This window comes from Mobula birostris, chromosome 7 (assembly GCF_030028105.1).
Source record: "Mobula birostris isolate sMobBir1 chromosome 7, sMobBir1.hap1, whole genome shotgun sequence".
Classification (NCBI taxonomy): domain Eukaryota; kingdom Metazoa; phylum Chordata; class Chondrichthyes; order Myliobatiformes; family Myliobatidae; genus Mobula; species Mobula birostris.
This window is the reverse complement of record NC_092376.1, coordinates 128,931,848-128,949,999: the sequence shown is the minus strand read 5'-3', so window position 1 is coordinate 128,949,999 and position 18,152 is coordinate 128,931,848.

The following is an 18,152-nucleotide window of genomic DNA, read 5'->3' as shown; positions in this document are numbered from 1 at the left end:
CTCTCTTTTGGCACTACTTACTTAATTTAAAATTATATTTATTTTTCTTATTATAATTTGTAGTTTTTTATGATTTTCTATTGCAGTGTACTGTGGCCACAAAACAACAAATTTCATGACATATGCCAGTGATATTAAACCTGATTCTAATTCTGGTTATGTGACCAAGAATGCAATAACTTGGCCTCCAAGATCATATGCTTCTACACTACCCTGCTGTGAGTGGGACAAATACAGTATTAAAATTCAGTAATCCTTCCACAGTATGGAGTTTGGAGTGATCTTAAGATTCCATGTTAGCCTTGCTGAAATCTTCAATATGTTGCTAGCTTTTTTCTGTGTAAAACATTTTTGCTGTGCAATTTAACTATATTACTCACTTTAACAGAAAACTTAGGGCCAAAAGCACTGTATGCTTCATTAATCCCATAAATAAATTGTTTCAAAACATTGAAGTTTATCCTGAACTATCTATTTCTCATTGAATATTCTGAATATTAGAAAATGTAAAAATAACGTAATTTACTTCAAATGTAAATATTACACTGAATGGCATGGCAATGTTCTGCATTCTCTGTTGTTATTGCTTAAGGTCTGTTTCTATTCTTCAGTAAATTGTTTGGGAAGTGTTGATGGACCTACCATGATCATTATTGTCAGAAACCATTTCTTCCCTCATACTCCATCCAACAAGAGGTATTCCAAAACAACAGGTTGTGAGAAAACATCAATTCATTTTTATGTTCATTTACAATTTATAGCAAATGGAGAAAAATTTCTCCATTTCTTAAATTGGCAATTTTTTCAAGCCTATGTCAGATTTACTGCATTCTGCTTGCTCGTCAAATCTTAAAAAAACAGACTTTTTTTTGGTTGCTTAAGTTAAACACAAATTTATTTTAAAATTTCAATTCATTGTGGAAATTATGGAAATACTTAAACCTAAACAATTAACTTTGTTTCTCTTACAATAGATGTTGAGTATTTCTGCCTTTTTATTGTCATTTTCCTGGATCTGCAGGTCTTTTATTATTTTCCAGTCATCCTTGGGATTTTAGTTCTTTGTGGCAAGAGATTAGTGTTAATTAATGAGTAGAACAGATGGTGGGGTCATCCATCTCCTCCCAGAGTATGATGACTTTTTATTCTCTCACTTCTGTAGTTTCTAAAAAAGTGAAGCTACATCTTGGGCTGATCAGCCTGTTTTTTGCTCTAGCAGCTAGAGCAGAAGGTTAAAACCTATGCTTATGCTGTAGGTAGGTGGAATACATATCCATTCTTCAGTGGAATTAAACTTTTAAGATTGCTGAAATGTCCCACCAGTTTGCAGAGTTTGGTTTTTTAATAGATCCTCTCTGCTGTTATGGAAAATAATGCTATCATCTAGTTGTGAATATATCTGAGTTTAGTTTAATACCAGCTATAATTTTTAAAATTATGAATGAGAAACAATTTTATTAAGAGTAATCGATGGAATGCTGAATTTTCAGAACATGTTCATTTACCTGTCTTTCCATTTGAACATTCATCCTAAGACAGTTGACAGTTGCATACCTGTTGATCTCCTCAGGAACTTATTATTATAAGCATTCAATGATAATGTTGCATTTCATCTGCTGATGAAAACTGTTGCACTTCTGACTAGAAACTGTTTATTATTTGAAGTATAGTGCAATCACAGTATATTGGGAGAAAAGACTTGCTAACCATGCATCATCTGCTGATTTTAGATTCTACAATAAACTTAGAGTGTAGCTTGGCACCAATTTCATCTTGTTCTAGATTAAAACCAAAGCAATATGTAAATAAGTAGAATGACTGGGTTCTTAACCTCTTAACAGAGTCTATTGCAGAGTGTGCTTGCACATTTGAGACAAAGCAGTTCAAGCAAGGTGTGCATAATTTATTCAGAGTTTCTTGCGCACTGCCGCTTGGACTCTATATATATATATAAAATATATTGCAGAGTAGCTTATCACATGACAGATGACAAATTTAAGCGATGGCATTTAAAAAGAGCAAATAATGTTCATTATAAATATTTAATTGCTTTTTTTCTTTGAAATGTAACTTTACATATTTGTAAATTTTACAATTTTAGTTGAATCTGATTTTTCCAATTTATCTTCACAGTAGTAATGGCATTACTTGGGTCAAGCATACAGTTTGACAACAGGTATTTCTAGTATTGATCAGATGATGCAGTAATGTTGTCCCATTTGCAATACTTCACAGAACTATTGTGTGCTTACTTTTTTTGGATAGTATAATGTTCACTTCAAGAGCATCTTCAATCTCCATGCTATTCTCCCAGGTATCATTCTCCAGGTCTAATTGGTTTATATGAATTTTTATAAATCTTCCAACTCTTACAAGATAATTTTTCTAAATATGTACCTCTACTATTTCCCTAATATCCCTTGTCCGCGGCATTGACCTGCTGGACGGTTGCAGTATATGAACTTTATCATGCAGCCTGCATCTCTTCTCCTTTTGATATTGGTCATGATATTTACTCTGCTTGAACTCCCTTTTCTACATTTCTTGTTTCAAGGTTGCCTGAATACTGGCTGCCCAGTACACCAATAGTTCTGTATGAATGTATCTGGTTGCAAAGTGTGGCACTGTAGTAAAGAAGAAGTCCTGGAAGACAATATTTTTTCAGTGATGTTTGATTAGCCACCTATAATCTAATTATTCATTGACTCCTTGACTGTGACATGATCATTCTGTTTCCCCATTTGATGATGTGTGAAAAGGGAAAAGTGAAACAGTTTTTTCATTCTATTGCTCTCCATAAAACATTCAAAGTGAAGAAAAATCTAAATTGTGGACTGTTGTTATTTTATATAATTTACTCAGGATAGATCTTAATTCTTTGGTTGGAATTTCATATGTGCCGGTTTTACAGCTCTCCCTGGTTATCAATGGAGTTATGTTCTAAAGGAACTCTTCAATATGCAAAGTTTTGTTAAGCAGGCAATATTCAGATTGGTTCCTGGTAGACGTAGCAGAGGAGGAGGATGAGAAGACAGAGGCAGTTCACTAACTCATGCTTATTGTAGTTTCCAGAGACGCACCAGATAACTGATGCATGTTCATACCAGTTCTGAAATGGATCTAGTTCACTGACCTGTGACCGTAAGTTGTTGTGCTCTATTAGTTTGCCGGAGTCAGAACTTGTTGCTGTCCTGGCTGGAGTTGCTTTCCCTGAGTGATATCATTGCACAAACACTGATTCCCAAAAGGCAGTGTTCTGTCTGTTGACGTTGTACTCACACCAATTGTTCTCAACATGGCTGCTTATTGTCTAGTGGAGTTTATTGGAATTGTGCCATGAGAAATAAATGTGAATTAGGTGTGGACAGTGAGACCTTTGCTAGGCAAAGAATCAGATTAAATAAACCCATTGTTGAGGCAAAGTCTTGTTAAGTGAATATTTGCTAACTGGGGAAGACACTTTACCTCTACAGTTGGAATGACTGTTAATTAGTACTGAAAATTTGTTCACATTCATTTCACAAAAATCCACTGAAGTGGTTTTGTAAGAAACTCCCTTATCTGGAGTGGTGGTTTAGAAGTTCGTGTTCTCTACCCTGACACACTATATGGGATAGCGCTTCTGTGTCTATCTTTTGGACAAATGGACACATCCTTTAGCCACTGCCTTTGTATTCATCACCTGCTGGACCAGTGGGCACAGCTTCAGAAGGCAAGGACATCTCTTTAGAACAGAGATGAGGAGAAATTTCTTTAGCCAGAGGGTGGCAGATCTGTGGAATTCGTTGCCATAGACAGCTGTGGAGGCCAAGTCATATGGTATATTTAAAGCAGAGGCTGATAAGTTCTTGATTAGTAAGGATGTCAAAGGTTACAGGGAGAAGGCAGGAGAATGGGGTTGAGAGGGATAATATATCAGCCGTCACATTATGCGGAGCAGACTTAATGTGATGAGTAGCCTTATGGACATGCTGAATAAACCCTCCTCCCTTACCTCTATTGAGGGCCCCCAAACAGTCCTTCCAGGTGAAGCAACACTTCATCTATGAATCTGCTGGAGTGACCTATTGTATCCAGTGGTCCTGATGCAGCTTCCTCTACATTGGTGAGAGCTGACGTAAACTGGGGGACCACTTCGTCGAGCTCCTCCACTCCATCTGCCAAAAACAGCATTTTCTGGTGGCCAATCATTTTAATTCAAAGTTGAAAGTAAATTTATTATCAAAGTACATATACGTTACTATATATAACCCCAAGATTCATTTACTTGTGGGCATAATAATAGAAGAATAATCTTAATAGAATCAATGAAAGACCACACCAACTTGAATATTCAACCAGTGTGAGAAGACAACAAACTGTGCAAATACACAAAGAAAGAAAGAATTATTATAAATAAATAAGCAATAGATATCAAGAACATGAAATGAAGAGCCTTTGAAAGTGAATCCATAGGTTATGGGAGCATTTCAATATAGGACAAGAGAAATTGAGTGAAGTTATCCCTTATGGTTCAAGAGCCTGATGGTTGAGGGGTAATTCATGGTTGGTTCTTGAACCTGGTGTGTGAGTCTTGAGGCTCTTGCACCGTCTTCCTGATGGTAGCAATGAGAAAAGAGCATGCTCTGGGTACTGAGGGATGCTACTTTCCTGCAACAACTTTTCATGTAGATGTGCTGAATGGTGGAGAGGGCTTTACTCATGATGGACTGGGCCATATCATTACTTCTTGTAGGATTTTGCATTCCAGGCTGTGATGCAGCCAATCAAAATACTCTGTACTACTGATCCTCCAGTGAGGACTGGCTCATGAACCTCTGGTTTCTCTGAAGTCAATAAGTAAGAGGTTATTGTTATGGCACCACTCAGCCAGATTTTCAATCTCCCTCCTATATGCTGATTCATCATCACCACCTTTGATTCTTCTCCTCACCTGCATATCGCCTTCCCATGGTGTCCCTTCTTCTCCCTTTTCTCTCATGGTCCACTTTCCTCTCCTTTCAGATTCTTCTTCAGCCCTTTGCCTTTCCCTCCACCTGGTTTCACCTACCACCTCCTAGCTTGTCTTCCTTTCCCTCCCCCCACCTTTTCATTCTGGCTTCTTTGCCCTACCTTTAAAGTCCTGGTGAAGGGTCTCAGGCTGAAACATTGATGGTTTATTAATTTCCATAGATGCTGCCTGACCTGCTAAGTTCCTCCAACATTTTGTGTCTGTTGACAGAAGATTTAATCTGGGGCAGGTTCACTGGAGAGATTCAGGAACATCAGGGGTTGTGAGTGATCATAACATCTTCTATATTGCACTGCCATTCGATCTATAACTGCAAAATAACAGCCAGGTGCCACTGATTTCCAAAAAGCATTTCTTCACAATGTAATCTTTTCAGTTCTGACATTGTGCTGTTTAAGCTGTGCTGCATCTTCTCCAAGGCTAGTATCTTCTCCCTGAGGTGAAGTTTCCTGCTGGAGCTAAATCCACCTGTGGCACAACTTCCCATTCCAGCCCTTTTTAGCAATTGAAGCCCATTTTTCTATTAGTTTAAAAAAATATTTTTGACTTCTATACATGGGATTACTAACTTGTTAGCTCTTTCACAGTTTTGACCACAGCTTCTGACCACTTAGTTAAGAAACTTCCACTCATATTTCTGTGGTCCAAAGTGGATAACCTCACCTTTCACAACTTTGTCTTCCAACTGCTACAAATTTTTCTCTCAATTTCATAAAGTGTTCTACACATTTTATCAATCAACATTTCTTTGTAACTCTTTTCTTCCATCTCAGCGCTATGCTGCCTGACTTGTAACAGGAAATTTGGATATGTGACTGTCATTGATAAATGCTGAAACCGTCTTGGTGGATGGCACTAATGGCATCTCCTCATTTACTGTACTTAGCCATTAGGCTTGTCTTCCACCTCTTTATCATTTCCCTATCCAGGCAAAAGTAATTTGAATTGCTCTATAAAAACAGCATTCAAGAAGACAGAAATAAAATGCATTTCAGAATCAGATTCAGGTTTGATATCACCAGCATATGTTGCGAAATTTGTTAACTTTGTGGCAGTAGTATAATACATGATAATATTGAGAAAAAACATATATATGTATATATATAGTTAAATAAATAGTGCAAAAACAGAAATGAAAATTAATGAGGTAGTATTTATGGGTTCAACGTCCATCTAGAAATCGGATGGCTGAGGGAAAGAAGCTGTTCCTGAATTGCTGAGTGTGTGCCTTCAGGCTTCTGTACTTCCTTCCTGATGGCATGTCATGGATGGTGGGGGTCCTTCAGTGACTCCGATATGCAACAAATGGAAAGTCTTCAGAGACTGCTTAAGAACAATTAATGCTAGAAATGTATTGTGAAATGGGTGAGCACGGCACCCTACTTAACAGATAACAGATATCATCATCACCAGAGTGGCTGCTGCAAGCTGCGTGGCGCCGCCATCTTTTCCAAGGTAAATAAACTCAATGGATATAGTTAAGATGAGGTTTACCAGATGGACACCTAATGAGCAATGGTTGAAAATACTTGTGTTTTCTGGAGTTAAAAAGAATGAGAGGCCACATGTTTGAAACTTTTAAGAGATTTAATGGATTTAATTGTTTGGTTAAGGAGAGAATATTTCTTCCTTGGAAGAATCTAGAACTGGGGTCACTGTTTAAAAATAAGGGGTTACCTGTTTAAGACAGGAATGAGCAACTATTTTTTTCTCAGTAAGTCATGATTTTTTGGAAGCCTTTTCCTCAAACTTGCTGTCTTTGTGTATTTTTATGGAAGAGTAGAGAGGCGCCAAAGGAACAAATGGGGCAAAAGGTTACCAGGGTTAGACAAGAATACAGAGTTAAAGTTTTATTCAGATCAGCCTTGATCTTGATAAATAGCAGATCAGGCTTGAGGGGTAGAATAACCTATTCCTGATCCAAATTCATATGTAGGACGATCTGCACAACCATCACCCAGGAGTTGGCCAGAACAGACAAACGGGGGTCTGCTTCTGTTTTCTGCTTTGGATGCAGATGGAAGTTTCAAGGCAAAATGTATGATGGTTCTTATGATTCAGGCTACAAACCAGCGTATTTGGAGAGTGTGGTAAAATAGATGGTTTCCCTTTTCTTCTATTATAAAATATTCCTTGAGGTTACTAATTGAGAAAAGCTGGTGTATTTTCTGCAATCATTTCCACTGGAACTAACTCTTATGTCGTCACCATGTGCAGCCAATTTCAATGAATGGATGGTTATGTAGTTAAATTATGTGCACAAATTTACATTCAGTAAATTGCAGCAGAATGATTGACAGGGAATAGTGCAATCATTTACATTCCGGCTTTCTACTGACACCACTTTATGATGGCTTTTATTAATATTGCTCAATATCAGTTTGTTACCCAAAAATATATTCCTATTGTTTCATTTTCCATATGATTTCAGTTAATTGAAAATGACTCTTAAATGTTCTGTTTAATCATTCATTCATGTTCACTAGTCAGTTTCTAAATAAATCAAATGCCCACTGAATTGGAAAACATTTAAAATTGTGCCTCCTGGTGCCTAAGAAAATCCACAATTTATAGAGCCTTATGATTCAGTTTAGTCAATGGAGTTTCACTGTACTGAACTAAAGTGCAGATAGTTTTCTGATTAGGCTTTGATTCAGAGCAAGACTTCGGTCCAAAATTTGTCCTTATCATTGACCCAATCGAAAAAGCTCCCACTTATCGTACACGATGACCCTGCAGAAAATGACCGACCTTATGTTCATTGAAGAAGAGTTACATGATGGCAGGGTCACTATAAGCATAAAACAGGAGCAGGAACAGTGTACTCTGGCATTCATTGATTACTAATGTGATTTTGATCTGCAAGTTCCTTGTAATTCTCAGCTCCACAGTTTCCAAATCTTTGTCATTCAACCTTGAATATATTGGGATCAATAAAGTTATTCTTCTTCTTCTTCTTCTTCTTCTTCTTATTATTATTATTATTATTTTTATATTCAGGGAAATAATTTCTTCACCACTCAGAGATAGGAAATTCCAAAAGTTCACAATGCATGGAGATCTAAAGGCCATGCTTATCTCTTTCATAAAAGGCTAACCCTGTATTTATAAAATTATACGCCTGTTTCCTGGTTTCTCAAAGAGCAAAGCATCTACCTTGTGAAACCTCTCAGAACCTGGTATATTTCAACAAGATCATATCTAAATTTTCAGAACATACATTCATCACATATCAATATAGTGAAACATCTTGGAACTGCATCCAAAACGAGTGTGGACTGGTTACGGTCTCATTTTCCTTCTTCTTTACCCCATTCTCCTTGCTCGAACCACTTATTAACTTACTGCTTTCCATTCTCTTCAGTGTAGTTTCTCTGTATTTATACAGCACTCGGTTTAGAAACTATTCTCACATTTCACTCCTTATGAAAATGTTACAAAGTTGCCAGGTTGCTCACAATATTGAGAATCAATGAAGTTCAAAAGGGAAGTTAAAAAAATTGAGACAAAAATGAGAACACAAGTCAAGACCAGCAGCAAATGTCACTGGTAAATGTGACACCAATGGGCTTGGCCCCTTCATTTTTGGGTCAAGCTGAAGCTCCAGCATTTATGTTAGTGACAACCCAATGGTAACAGGTTGCCACCATTCATTCTGATTTCTCTGTTTTCTGGTAACTGACAATCCTGTACCATTTAATTTATCCCTAATGCCATGAGCTTTTAACTTTTGCATTAACTTTATTGAATGACATAAATGGCATAGACAACATAACTTGCTCCACCATACAGTGTAAAGATGGTAAAATCATCTTTGGCAGCGGTTAAGGCACATGCCTGGCTTAGACAGTTGTCAAGTACTAGGATTATTTCTAATATTCTGAAAAGTTAAAATCAATTGAAGGAAATAATTAAAGGCAAGTGATTATACCATATAAAATATATACCTTTGAATAAGCAGCAACAGTTAAAATAATTGAACTAAACTCAAATAGGTCTGCCTCTGTTCGTTACAACCACTTTTTCATGTTGAAATCGATGGAGAAGAACTCCCTGTAACACAGACAAAATGCTGCAGGCCAGGCAACGTGTATGGAAAAGAGTACAGTCAACATTTTGTGTTGAAGCCCTTCATCAGGCCTGAAGAACTCCCAGGTGAGCAGAACTCCCTATCAGGCCTAACCTGGTGCATATTGTTAAAGTTGATTCCCCATTTTAAGTGGTAAGATATCTTTGTTATTTGATGGTTCCTTGCAGAAGGACTCCAATACTGGAATCTAGTCAAAGAAGTGCCAGTGCACAGTTGTCCACTGTTTAGTAATTTCTGCATTAATACATGCATAAGGATAACAAATTGCTGGCACTTGTGGGGAATTGTCATTGTGATGAATTCTCGTAAAACTTATTTTTTCAATATATATGATTTAAATTACCAGTGCTATATTGCTGTGTTCAATCAATGGTCTTCATATTGACGAATATATCTCTATGCATAGTACAAACACATAACTGCAATTCAAGCTAGTTTACTTGTTTTGAAAAAATACTTTGAATTTTCCCACAGACATTTAATTACTTTTCATCTATGTTATCAGAACTGTATAGACAGATCTCAGAACTAGTGTTCATGGTTTTTTCAAGGAAATTCTCAAATTTCTGCATTATCAGTGTTTGGCTTAGGGAACGATTACAAGTTTGGCAAAGCCTCATCTATGTCAAAAGTTAGTCCATTTCAATGTTGCTGTTTAAAAGATTTGCTCATTTGAAGGATGAGCAATTTACAGAACTATACCACACAGAAGGAAACTATTCAGGTCTTGTGCTTCTGAAAGATATTTCATTTGCTTCTGCTTTCTTGTGCTTTTCCCATTGTTCATTAATTTTAATATTTTTTCTTTTACAACTGTTTTCCAATTCTCTCTTGATGGTTGATAACTAAATTTAGTTCCATCATCATTCCATTGTTTTTCATAATAACTAGATGACCTAATTATTTCAAAGGTCAAAGGTTCATAAGAACATAAGAAATAGGAGCAGGAGTAGGCCATCTGGCCCATCAAGTCTGCTCTGCCATTCAATAAGATCATGGCTGATATGGCCATGGACTCATCTCCACCTACCTGCCTTTTCCCCATAACCCTTAATTCTCCTTCTATGCAAAAATCTATCCAACCTTGTCTTAAATATATTTACTGAGGTAGCCTCCACTGTTTCATTGGGCAGAGAATTCCACAGACTCACCATCCTCTGGGAAAAGCAGCTCCTCTTCATCTCTGTTCTAAATCTACTCCCCCGAATCTGGAGGCTATATCCCCTAGTTCTAATCTCACCTAGCAGTGGACACACTTTTCCATCTTATCTATCCCTTTCATAATTTTATCTGTTTCTGTAAGATCTCCTCCCATTCTTCTGAATTCCAGCGAGTACATTCCCAGGCAATGCAATCTGTCCTCATAGTCTAACCCCTTCATCTATGGAATCAACCTGGCAAACCTCCTCTGCACCACCTCCAAAGCCAGTATATCCTTCCTCAAGTAAGGAGACCAGAACTGCACATAGTACTCCAGGTGCGGCCTCACCAGTATCCTGTATAGTTGCACCATTTCCCTGCTCTTAAATTCAATCCCTCTAGCAATGAAGGCCAGCATTCCATTTGCCTTCTTGATAGCCTGCTGCACCTGCAAACCAACCTTCTGTGATTCATGCACAAGCACCCCCAAGTCCCTCTGCACAGCAGCATGCTGCAATCTTTTACCATTTAAATAATAATCTGCTCTTTCATTTTTCCTTCCAAAGAGGATGATCTTGCACTTACCAACTTTGTATTCCATTTGCCAGACCCTTGTCCGCTCACTTAATCTATCTATATCTCTCTGCAGCCTCTCTGTATCTTCTGCACAATTTGCTTTTCCACTCAATTTAGTATCATCGGCAAACTTAGATACACTACACTCGGTCCCCTCTTCCAGATTGTTAATGTATATTGTGAACAGTTGTGGGCCCAACACTGACCTCTGCGGTACACCGCTCACCACTGATTGCCAACCAGAGTAACACCCATGTATCACAACTCTCTGCTTTCTATTAGTTAACCAATCCTCTATCAATGCTAATACATCACCCCCAACTCTATGTATCCTTTATTAACAAGGTATACAACGCTGTAATTCTTCTTCTCCAGGTAGCCATGAAACCAAGAAAGAAAGAAAGGCAGCACAATCATCAACCCCCAATTCCTCACACCCTGCATACAAAAAACAACAAAAATAGAACAGGAACATCAACCCCAAAATCACTTTCCCCCGCACAAAATAATGAACAAAAATGGTACAGACACATCTGTTCCCAAATCCACCCCCCGCCCCATACAAAAGTAAAACGAGAAAGATAGGCTGAAAAACACAGAATATAAAGAACTATAAGACTGAAAGAAAAGTCTTAGTCCAAGTCAATATACAAAACACAGAGAAACTGGGAAATGTTCTCCAGGCACAGCGGCCAGCTGAGTCCGGTAGCAGACCGATCCCCAGTGATCAAAAGGCAGGCAGCCGGCGTTCACCTTCTGTACTTGCCTCAACATTTCAATCTCCCTCGTCACTTTAATCGGTGAATGATGGAAGCCTTAATCAGCGAAATAGAGTCAAGTGTCGGCTTGCACTCCATCCTGCAGCCTGCCGTCCTCTCAGAAATTGCAGAGCGGTGGAACACCCAAATGATCTCCAAACAGAAAATCACAGGTTCCCACAGTTTCAGAATCACATTCAAATCAGAGCATTCCGTTTTGAAATCCGTCTTTTCAGCTTACCTCTGACTGTCATAGTTACCACCATTATGAAATTCAATATTACTCAAAATTTAAAATTATGGAAGACCAGATCAGCAGAGAAATCAATAACTATGTAAATACTAGTATAGGAAAAAATCTGTAAGGCTTCTGGGGCAGAAATCTTCAGTATATACAAGAAATATCTCAATAAATACTTCCCAAAAACCTACAGGTCTACAGACTTAAAAATCTGGAAATGTCATTGGTCTTACTAACACAAGAGATTACACAGATGCTGAAAATCTTGAGCAACACATACAAAATGCTGGAGGAACTCAGCAAATCAGGCAGCATCTATGGAGAGGAATAAGCAGTTGAAGTTTTTGGCCAAGACCCTTTGGACCTTCAGTTAGTTTACACTTTCAAGCATTTCCAACATGGCAATGATGTGGGACAATTAAATAAAGTGATACATGCAACCAAACATTGATCAGTTGTGTAGCATTCAAGTAGGTCTTCTAATGTACAGTAACATACTACAACAAATTTAAAGTGGATCAAGTTATAGGCACGTTTTATTTATTTGGAAGGAAAATCTACCTCCTTACATTAAGTTGGTAGGTAGCTTAAATATGATACCTTAAAACAATCCACTTTTATACTTTTACAGAAATCAGTTATTAGGCTGTTCCGTCCCATAACATTCCTCCTTTATCTGCATCCATCTCTGGTTCCTGGCATCTATTCTTCAATTAGTCCATTTGTCTTTGGAGGCTTCTTCCTCCATTATAGCTGTGTCCTCTTTTTCTCTCTATTGTCAAAACATTACTGCCATAAACATACATCTTGATATAAAACATACACAGACTTCTTGTAAGCCTCCATCAACAGCAAATCAGCATAGCATTCTGAGGTCTTACAGGTTCCATTTTTGTCACATTACATTTTACAGAAGTTATAAATTCATAAAGACTTCAGGGTTACAGATATATGTCCACATCACTGAAGAATATATACCCAAGCAAAAGAAGAATGGAAAGCCATAATTAATTATTGATAATCTATAGTAGAAAATATACACTCCGTGGCCAATTTATTAGTTACATCTGTACACCTGCTCATTAATGCAAATATCTAATCAACCAATTATGTGGCAGCAACTCAATGCATAAAAGCATGCAGACATGGTCAAGAGGTTCAACTGTTGTTCAGATCAAACACCAGAATGGGGAAGAAATGTGAGCTAGGTGACTTTGACCATGGGACGATCATTGGTGCCAGACAGGGTGGTTTGAATGTCTCAGAAACTTCTGATCTCCTGGGATTTTCATGCACAACAGTCTTTAGAGTTTACAGAGGATGGCGCAAAAAACAAAAGCAAAAATTATCCAGTGAGCGAGCAGCAATTTTATGCATGAAAATGCCTTGTTAATGAGAGATCAGAGGAGAATGGCGAGAATGGTTCAAGCTGATAGAACGGCAACAGTAACTCAAATAACCACATATTACACAGTGGTGAGCGGGAGAGCATTCCTGGAACACACAGCACATCGAACCTTGAAGTAGATTGGCTACTGCAACAGAAGATCACAAATATACATTCACTGGCCACTTTGTTAGGTAGAGGAGGTAACAAATAAAGTAGCCACTGAGTGTAGCTTTCTGTTTATGCAATTGCATATGTAAGGATTTAAAGTGTAACACCAGGGTAAACAAAAGGACCTCATTTACTTGTGCTAACTTTGCAGTATCATAGTGGCTGCATGATGAATTCTTGTTCCTAGAATTCAGTCCCATTTACTTCAGTAGGACAGAATCTTCTGGCCTTTTTGGTTTCAGACAGTCAGCAGCTCATGAAGTACATTACCTGAAGACCCAGCTCCTTCCTGAGGTACACATTAGCAATAGAACTGCTCCTGAAGACATGATTTGAAAACCCAGGCAACTGCCCTCACCTTCCCTTCTCTTTAATGGCGGGTTTGTTGTGCTGTCATTCTTTCTGCTACCTCTTGGGTTAAAAAAATATGTGTCAGATTTATCCATTACCAACAGGAAAGGTACAACACTAGAATATTAACCCAACCCTGGCACATTTTTCAAGGCAATTATCACAGTTCCCTCCAATAAATGCCCAATGAATCACCAACAAACCTGGAAAACATTGATAATTATCCAAACAAAATAAGTGGTGGAATGGATTAGTGGTTCTTTTTGTGGCCACATGCTAGGTTTACTTTGCATGATTGATATATAGTTGAATCATTGTGGTCTTTTTCATGGTAATATTCATTTCAGGGTTGAATTGGTTTCACAGATGACCTACTTTGCATACTACTGGCTTGTACGAGTGAAGCATGCACGCCTGTTCTTCCCAGTTCGTCAAACAATGCAAACCTTGCTAAGATTGGGCACTTATGATTCACGCCTGGAACTGAGAGAAAATTGGCACCTTTTCTGCTTCACTAAATGACTGTGCAGCCCAATTTTGCAACTCCATTTTCCCATTCATAAAATATCTGTTAAAAACTCTGGGTCTGCAGTTTGAAAGGAAAATCCCTAGATTGTCAATCCTCCTTTGTTAAGCATTGCGATGGCCTCAGAGTAAGTGGGCTTCAGAAATGTCAACACAGCCAGAATTTATTCATGAATTCTTACCAATCTGTAGCCAGCATTACATGGATAGGCTGACAGATGGCATTATTAAGATTCAACTAAAGATCGTGCATGCTTGAAATTTTGCTTCATCTAAAGAGCTTTGAAGTCACATATATTTCACATGGATTCCAAATTGCAAAAGAAAATGCTTCCTATATGAAATGTACTATAGCATTTCTTTTAAAATAAAGAGATCTGTTCATAATATATAATATATAAATAATATATTATTTTATAGTCAACATCCAGGGTTAGATTCTTGAGATTTTGATTTGTAAGAAGATCTTTTTCATTTTCATTCTACATTCATTATTGAATTTAACAATTTTGTGGCATTTTATTATAGGGACTAAACATTGATGTAGTCTAGTTTTCTTTTAATGACTAAATCACATGCTTTTGATAAAACAATGGAAAACCATCCCAAACACTCAGTTGAATAATTCAGACATGGTTTGCAGGGCACCCAATTGTTTGCAGGTGTTTGAGAGAAAAGAGAGTGTGGCAACCAGCTTGAATCACACCAATATCTGTGAAGTTCACTTTAAAATTTTAGAAATAGTAATACACATGGGTAAACTGGTGCTGGCCATTTGGGAGAACAATTCTATTACAGCCAACCAAAAATAATAAACAGCTGTGAAGCTCGGGATGTTTCCTGCATGCAAAACAAAGATAAGTGATAACAAATTTCTGAGTATGATGTATTTTGTTTATAGCGTTAGAACACTTTTGGTGTTTTTAATGTTGAATAATATTACAGTGATTTTAATGTTGTATTACTTTATCGCTTCATCAAGTGTATGGATATGAACTAGGTTTAGGAAATCCAGGAAAGCTAAATGCTCATAATTCGTGATGTATAAGTGCACAGACATCCTTTATATTTTAAGAAATAAGGATACTACTAAGGTTCCAAATTCGCCTTTCATGTGAATCAGTTTGTCAAAGCAGGCTGAAGTATATAACTATTCCAATCCTGCCAATGGCTGCAGACCTTTACACATTCTTGATCTCTGGTGCTTCTGACCCTAGTTCTGGTGTGCTGACATTTCACTACTTTCCAGCACAAAATATCAAATACAAGCATTTCTCGGAAAAGATTCATTGGACATCACAGGAGATGGCTGTGGTGGAAGGCACTATATTTATTAACACTCCCAGTAGTAGATAGCTGACTTTGTGAGTGTTGGAATCTGTGGATAAAGAGGATTGATTGATTGATTGATTGATTGATTGATTTATTTATTTATTTATTTATTGTGATACAGCACAGAATAAGGCCCTCCAGCCCTTTGAGTAGCAATCCCCTGATTTAATCTGAGCCTAATCATGGGTTAGTTTACAATGACCAATTAACCTACCAACCAGCACATCTTTAGACTGTGGGAGGAAAACGGAGTCACACAGAGAAAACCCACATATTCAGGCGGAGACGTACAAACTCCTTACGGGCAAGGTGGCAACTTAACCTGTGTCACCTCTGCTGCAAAGTGTTGTGCTAACCACTACGCTATCATGCCGGTACAGTATTTAGATTTGTTTTAAAATTCTTTGGTGATTGAAAATATGGCAATAAACAGAAAGCAGAACTTGGTTATCATTTTTATCACATTGGCTTTTTTTTTGTATATAAGTGATTGAAGTTGAGATCATAATCTTACTGGCTTTGCAGATGAACCCAAATTGGGAGAAGTTCTGAAAAGTGGTGATGACTATGTGAATAAGTTCAGGATTGATTGCTTTCATGGAAAATTGTACTTAATGTAAGCAAGTCCAATAAGATTGGACAGAGAAAGTAAATTTAACAGTGCAGTCAGAGAGCAGGAGATGTAACTGCTAAGATCAGGAGGTCATATTTTAAGCAAAGGCATTTAAAGTTCTCTACTTACCGTCATTGATATTATCAAGTTCAAATTTTATGATCTTCAACAAAAGCAAGAAATTCCTGGCAGGCCCAGAAGCATCTATAGAAGGGTGGTGTATTAGGTCAATTGGAGCGCAACTGATGTGAGACATGGATTGAAGATAATATCTGCATATGATCTTTTGTTTTCATTCTCTTTGTTGGGAATACTTTTTCTTTATAAGTTATGAAATAAGACTCAAAAGCTCTTAGTTTGAGAACTAATTGCGGAAGTGGGATACATCTGCAGAAATTAGCTGTTTGCAACCAGTTCCAATTTCTTTATCATTTTCTCCCAGCAAGAAATCTGTTTTGTATTACTTTTGTGTGCCTCTTAAGAGAGAAAAAATATTGGAAACTAAAATTACAATTGGTTTATAATCGTCAGATACACTGAGGTATATTTCGTTAGGAGTGTGAGCAGACCAGCTATGTCTACAGATTTCTACAGATGTATCATGGAGAGCATTCTAACTGGCTGCATCATCATCTGGTATGGAGGGACTTCTGCACAGGATTAGCAAAAAAACTGCAGAATGGTGCAAACTCAGCTAGCTCCATCATGGCATTAACATCAGGGACGCCTTCAAAAGGAAAAGCCTCAAGAAGTCGGCATCCATCATTAAGGACCCCTGTCACCCAGCAAATGCCCTTCTCACTGCTACCATCAAGGACGTACACGAGCCTGACGACACACAGCTTTACTGCAATGTGATCACTACTTCACTATTTAATTTTCTCTTTTCTTGCTCTCTTTTGCACTCCTTATTTTTATATGCGGGTCGAGTACTCCTTATCTAAAACACTTGGGGCCAGATATGTTCTGGATTTTTTCAGATTTTGAAATATATAATGAGATAGCTTGGGATCACCATTACTTACAACTCTAAATTTTTGTACTACCAGTAAGCACTCTTTGTCTTACAGATCACACATATAAATTTAAACAGTAAAAATTATTACATATCATCAATATAATGAAAATAGAATGTGTGCAGAGTGAGAAGCAGCACAGCAGCTTAAAGTTCATTGTATTTGTATGGGCAACACATTGAGGATGATCATAGTAGAGTTGTGACTGTCTATTCCAACTGATTGCAACCTGGTAGCCAGGAAACCAAAGATTCAGTTCCAAGGAGAGATGTTTGAGAATTAAATATGGTGCAGAAATGGGGAGGGGAGGGAATGATGCATGGTCAGGAAAAAGCCTGAATGCTTTATCGGCCCAAAACATTGACTGGTTATTCCTCTCCAAAGATGCTGCTTCTCCAACATTTTATGTGTGTTGCTCAAGATTTCCAGTACCTGCAGAGTACCTTGTGTTTATAAATGCTATCAATGCTTCTTTTACCCAACTATGCATTTATTTTCTAATTTCTATCACAATTTCTTCGACAGCATAATAGAAAATACCCACCCCTACACTTGCTTCACCACCTCCACCCCTGCAGTCTCTCAGAATTGGATACCACATTTTTAATAGCCTTGCAAAGGAGGGGTATTGAGGGGGTAAGTGTTAGATTGAGAGCGTTGAAGAGTAAGTGACCAATCTCCTCTAGTGGAAGAAAACAGTAAGGTATTGTACAAGAGCTGGAGATCCAGATGGAGATTGAGATAGTATTTTATTATTTTATTTGTTGCATTCCGATGTTTTAATCCAAGATTCTTTCAGAAGGCAAGAAAAAGGCATAAAATTTGTTACTTCACAATCATTTTATTAAGTGTTAATAGAACAGTCAGTTGAGAATAAAGTGTTAGAGGTCTACGAGTTGGAGAGAAAGAGAGTAGAAGATGGCACTCAGCATGAAACAGCT